A 7,038-nucleotide genomic window follows, 5' to 3' on the forward strand; every position below is an offset into this window, starting at 1 on the left:
TATAAGGGGTATATATACTAGGGTGAGAGAGGAATGTGAAACGTTACGTTTTTCAAAACAGGAGTGGCTCGCGGCTTGGCCTCGTGACTTAACTGAGTCGCGATATCTAGTTGCGAGATAACCGTATGACCAGTTGTCCTGTAGTGCTCCAGCTAGCATGACTGTTCACCTTCTAGCATGCTTGGCACGTGTGCTGCGTCTGGAGGCTTGCAGCCGCAAGTCACCCGCGAGGCCAAGCCGCGAGTCTCTGTTTTCTTGCACACTCTTGAGCAACTTCACTCTACCTCACTCACTACCCTTACAACAAGCCCACCTAAATACAGGGTTACTAAATGCTGAAATACAAGCAAATTTGTCACGGAATAAAGCCAATTAGATGGTTGAATAAATTCAACCTTACAATCTCCCCCTTTGGCTATTCTGTGACAAAACCCTAAAACAGACTCTAGACTTAACATGTGAGTTGGGAACAATTGAGCAAAACTCACTCACACCTAACTCTAGAAGCTGTGAAGCACTTGAATCATATGAACATAAGACTCCTGAAACACAACAATACACCATGATCATTGTAAGAAGAAAATCGTGAAATGCATATGAAACAGGCAATATGTGATCAAGCAAAGATGGAGTTAAGAAACAAACCATGGCTTGATCAACCAAGTAATCACTACAAGGTAGTGACCATAATGCTCATTCACACTTGGAATGAACACTAGGACATACAAGCTAACAAGCTCAATGCAAGTCTCTTGCATGTCAAACACTCAACCAATGCATAATACACTAAGTATATGCATCTAGGAACAATCCTACAAGGGCACAAGAGTGACAGTACTTAAAGGAAAATGCAATACATTTATATAGAAGTATTGATTTAAACAAAGCATAAAAGACTGCATAAAGCATGGTACAAACCATAAAGCCTACAAACTATGCATAAAAACATTAACCCTAAAAGCCTACATAAGCACATGGGTACAAACAGGTACAAAACACAATATATCCAGAATAACATCAACAAAATATATAAAAGATTAAACCAAGATTATAAGTTATGAGTTAGAATCAAGAATGCACCAAAACCACAGTGTATTAAACCCATATAAACACTAAAAGTCCAAAAACATAATATAACCACAGAAAAGACAATGTCTGATTTTAACTGCTCCCTCTCAACATATTACTCCCCCTTTTTGACCGAAATGGCCAAAGGATCACTGTCCATGCTGGGTGGTGAAGCTGTCAAGTTTTGCAGACAGAATGTCTATCTGGTCCTGCATGGCTCTCATTCTCTTAGAGTGCTCGGTCTGGACCCCTCTGATTCCATCAAGTCATTCCAGAATGACTTGAAATGCATCTGGAGGTGTATCTGAAGAAGTTGATGCTCTAGTCCTTTTGCCAGTCCTCCTGGGTGTTGAGGTTGATGCATGCCCTGCTGCCTCTGCCTCAGTCTCCATTGGGACACCCTTTCCTTCATCACCTTCATCTTCTTCACTTGGAAGCCGAACACTTATCCTTTTGAAGGTAAGCTTGTTAATTGCAGAAGGTGTGGACATGTGACTAAGTCTTGAGGGATTGGAACACCCTTCTTTCTAAAGATCCTCATCAGCAAACTAGGGAAGATCAGTTTTGGCCTAGAAGTGGTTCTAGTCTCATCCACAATAGTGTCATATATGTGGGAACTGATGTCAATGAATGACTTTTCTTTGAGATCCATCAGAAAAATTGCTCTTGCACAGTTGCTTGTAGTCAACTTCCTTATAGGATATAGGTTAAACATCATGATTATAGTTAGACACCTCATGTCCACTGGAACAGCTGTGGTATTCAGACATTTCCCTTCTTTCTGTCCACCTATCATCTGTTGAACAGTTTCAATAGACACAATCCTATCTTTGTAATTGACAAACTCCTGATCTTCTAATCCTTCAAGACCTAGTACATCATCAATGTCATGTGCATCCAAAGTGAACTCTTTACCTCTAACCCAGCAGCTTAGATCATCCTCCCTTATCACAGCATTTGAATAAAATTCCCTAATCAGGGGTTCACACACTACAGGGAGATCACTCAGAAGCTTTTCCCATCCTCTCCCTTCAAAACAGCTGGGGATAAAAGTGTTCCTTAAATCCTCCAAATCCACAAACATTTCTTGAATAATTCCTGCTTTTAAGAAGAAATCCTTGTATCTCTCAAAGTGGGAAACATACCTAAACAAGTTAGGGTCCATTTTCATCCTCTTATTTGCCATCTTTGCAGGTCTTTTCTTCTTTGGGGATGAAGGTGCCATCTGTGAACAATCATAAGAGGCCACAACAATATAGAGCAATACATGTGTAGAACTAATCAGTACTATGTCATTAATTAACACCAAAAAATGCAACCACACAGATGAACTTAAACACTTAAACCTTATGCTACTTAAATCATCCACATGGATGAACAAGCCTAAAAGAGAAAACACAAGAACAACAGGGAGAATGCAGGGAAGTGTTAAAGCAGCAGAGATAGAAAACATCCTAAAGACAGATATATGACAATGAGACATACAATGTGATGAGAATGACATGACTCATAAATAGCATAGTAAAACTCACAGATGCTCTCAATAGATTCACACAATAGAACATGCACATTCAGCACAGTAAACTTCACGTCCACAATAGGAACATTTTGAATCAACTCATCAGCACAAGTTCAGATAAAAAAACTTAGCTAAGCACATGATGAAGACCAAAAAAAAAAAAAAAAACAACTAAAATAATTCCAAACTCAAGTAATAGCATCCACAAGCTAAGCATGAACATAGAGTAATAGCCGAAACACAAACCCATCTCAAAAACATAAACAAGTGCGAATAATCAAGGGGGAAAAACACAAAATCAAGTAGAAAGGAGTTCCAAAATGAAAACCCATACCTGTTACTTGAAGATTTTGAGCAGAAAATATGCAACAATGGAGTTTGGAAATGGGAGCACGGAGTGTTTGGAAAGGAGATTGTTGAGAGAGAAGATGAATAGTCACAAAAATTTGAGGGAAAAATTGAAAAAGATTTAAAAACTGCCCCTATTTTTGCCAAACACGCGTTTTTCGCGATTGAAATGAGTCGCCACCAAGTCGCCAATTCAAGCCACCAAAACACTCAAAGACAAAAGTTTGAAAAAATTTTCTAAGTGTTTTTCGCGACTGGAAGGTCTACCCGCGAGAGAGTCCCGAGCTGAGCCGCGAAAATCTCTGAGTAACCCTCGCGACTGGACCTTCCACTCGTGAACAAGTTACCAAAAATGACCCGCGAAGACGCGACTGAGGCTTGCGACTTGACTTACCCGCGACTGAGTCACCAAAACAGGGCAAAAATGGATTTTTGAAATTTTCAGATTTTTTAAACAAAATACTTTCCAAAAATACCTAAAACACTCAAAAATCTTTTTGTACTTGAATTAACAAAGATTGAGCATGTGAAAACACATTTCATCAAGTACAATCACACAAATGATTATGGCATTTATGGAACATAAACTTGTGTGTTGTGTGTGGATATCAACAATGAGATAGTCCTTAGTCTAATGTGAAGTTTCAATGATCAATTCAACCAAGGCATACACAATTAGCACTAGATCATGTGATCTATCTCAATTATAGAAATATGTATATATGACCTCCTACAAAACTTGATAACATATTTTAGAACTTTACATTTGACTCCACTTTCAATCATACCATTTGATCTTTTTGATCCATTTTTGAGACAATTACCTCTCATTGTGAGAGTGATATTTGATATTTCACTTTAATGAACTAGCCTTTGGCTTTTTGAATAAACACTCACTTTAATTTTAGGTCGCTTACCCTTTTTCCTAGTCGAATACTAGAATGTGCGACAGGCTTTTGCAGCTCAATATCTCTTTTCATTTGGAGATTTACATTTGGTGAGCTCTTTTTAGTAAAAACAAAAATAAAGAGTGGGAAGATATATAGACACAAATCTATGCATGTCTCAAGATCATCATAACCATTCACTAATCATTCATGACAAGTTTGAAGATCTATTTACAACAATCACATAGATTTCAAGATTTCTCCCACAGTGATATGAGTGCAAAGAAACAAGCAATGCTCGAAAATGCACAAAGCCATTAGCACAAAGGTACAAGGCAAAACAAGTTTTGAGACAAAAACCCAACAATGTCAATCAAACTTTTTGATTTTCTGATTTTTATGTAAATTTTTGGATTTTTGACATAGGAAGAAAAATATTGATCAAAAACAAAAAACAAAAACAAAAATATGCACAAGTAGACAAACAAACAACTATCAACATAAACAACAAGCAATCAATCAAACATCGTCACAAAGCATAGGAAGTATTAATGCATGGACATGTTGTAATGTTTATGCATGAGTACCCTTTTTCACCCACACGTCACTTGCGTTTGGGGTGATTTCCTTATAGGATTGGGTACGGGAGTTAGGACTTTCAAACTTTCGTGAGAAGCTTTCCAAGCAGTTGGTGAATGCACCAATCATCTTCATCACGTTCATCATTCTGGGATCACCATTTTGATCTCTAAATTGTTCACCTGCCCAATTTCTTCTGTCATTTCTAGGTCCTCATGACCTTTGAGGAGTTGCACTATTCTTTGCTCTCAGCTTTTGGCAATTTGGTCGAGTATGCCCTTGAAATCCGCAATGATGACATACATAAGTTGATCTAGGACCTCTTTGTGGTCGTGGACGAGACTTGGCACGAGATTCAGACCTGCCCACATACTGATTGCGGGGATTCAATAACCGTTGGTTCTCCACATTCTTCTTCTCCTCCATCTTGAGCTTCTCAGCAGTAAGGTCAACTTCAACTAGATCTTTAACCTTTACAAACTTCACTTCTTTAGTGACAGTTCCAGATGAGCTACTTCCTCCGGCATATCCCAATCCGGATTTGTCTGAAAAACTCTTTTGAGATGAAATAACATCATCTAACTTCTTGGTGGTGACCCTCTCTATTTTAGCATTTGCTTGCACAACTTTTTGCTCAAGAAATCTCACTTTTGTGTAAGCTTCTGACAGCTCACCATTCAGTGTCTCTATCTCACATTTAGCCTCCCTATATCGGATTAGGAGACTTTTATAGTCCTCCTCTGCCTTCTTCATTTTTCTCACAGCAGCCTTGGCCACCCTTGTGTACTCACCCGATTTCTCCAGGAGTGAGTTATAATTCTCTTGAAGATTGGCTGTGCTTTCATCTTCTTCAGCATCTGATTCTTCAACAATTCCCAGTGATTCTTCATCACTATGTTCTCCAAGGTCTCGTACAAGCAGATTCAACTCGTCTGAAGACTCAACATGAGCAATAGTCATAAAAACTAAGTAGTTCCCCTCTCCATCATAGCTTTCTTCAGATTCTGAGTCGGATGAATCCGAGTCACTCAATGTTGTGGCATACACTTTGCCTTTCGATTTCAAATAATTTGGACATTCTTTCTTAAAGTGTCCATACCCGTTACATTTGAAACAAGTGACACCTTGTGTAGGTTTGGATTTTTTTCCATCTTTCTTTTTGAATTCCCTTTTCTCCCTTCCAAAACTTTGGAATTTTCTTTTATCACCAAATTTGCCATTATTTTTGAATTTCAAGAACTTTCTGAAATTTTTAACAAGGTATGCAATATCTTTGTCAACCACATCTTCTCCCGATGAGTCTTGATCTTCCACCTTCTCATTAATGGTCTTAAGAGCAAGAGATTTACTCTTCCGTTGATTGGGCAGCGACATCTCATAAGTCTGAAGAGAACCAACCAGCTCCTGAACTTTGATGTCATCAAGGTCCTTGCTCTCTTCAATCGCTGTCACTTTAGCACGAAAATTTTCCGGCAATGATCGAAGGATCTTCCTTACAATTTTAGAATCCTCCGTTTTCTCCCCCAAATTGAACTTGCTGACAACCACCTCATTTAGCTTCCCATAGAAAGAGTCAAAGGACTCATCCTCACTCATTTTGAGCTCCTCAAATCGAGTGGTCAGCATTTGCAACTTGGTGTCTTTCACTTTCTTCATGCCTTCGTAGGTGGTTTCCAATATCTCCCATGCTTCTTTGGCAACGGTAATGTGGGAGATCCTGTGAAATTCATTTGGAGACACACCACAAAAAATAGCATTGAGTGCTTTACTATTAGCATTAGATGCAGCGAGTACTGCCTTATCCCATGTGGATTTGGCTGCCTCAGGTCTAATCCAACCAATCTCAATAGCATCCTAAACAGATTCATCAATTGAGCAAAGAAATGCTCTCATACAAACCTTCCAAAAAGTATAATTACTACCATCAAAATATGGAGGTGCATTTAGGGATTGAGACCGATCCATCTCAATAGGAAGTCAAGGATCACACAATGGTATTGAAACCAATAAAAGTGTACCCGCTCTGATACTAATTGAAAGTTCAAATATGTGTATAAACACCCTTGAACGTTTAGACCCCCAAATTACAACTTAACCAATTCAAGCATTATGTCAAACAACTAGTGTGCGAAAAATTAACATAAGCTATAATAAGGAATTGGAAAAACTATCTAAGCCAAATTAAAAACATAACCCACAGCAGATAATAAAAGGCAAAGATAAAAGGGAAGGAAGATGCAAACACAAAGACAACATGCAATGTGTTATCGAAGAGGAAACCAAAGCCCTCGGCGTAAAACCTCTCCACCGCCCTCCAAGCGGTAAACAATCCACTAGAAAATATAGTTGGGATACATGGACAGCAATAGACCCTCCAAGCCTAATCTACCCAGTGCACCTAAGCCCTCCAAGCTTCTTGCTCCAACGAGGTTGCGTCGAACCTTTTTCTTTTCTAGCTTCCCAGATTCCGCTACTAGACTGTAGCATCAACCAATGTAGATTGGTTCCTTCCTAACTGCTTCCCAGAAATCCAAATAGCCCTCTCACAGTGATGAATATGGTAAGAACAAGGTTTGGTAAAATGCCTCTCAAGGATTTGACAATGGAGAGGAAGAGAGTTGAGGAATTTGAAGAGAC

The sequence above is a fragment of the Quercus lobata genome, chromosome 9, assembly GCF_001633185.2.
Source record: "Quercus lobata isolate SW786 chromosome 9, ValleyOak3.0 Primary Assembly, whole genome shotgun sequence".
In the NCBI taxonomy this organism is placed as follows: domain Eukaryota; kingdom Viridiplantae; phylum Streptophyta; class Magnoliopsida; order Fagales; family Fagaceae; genus Quercus; species Quercus lobata.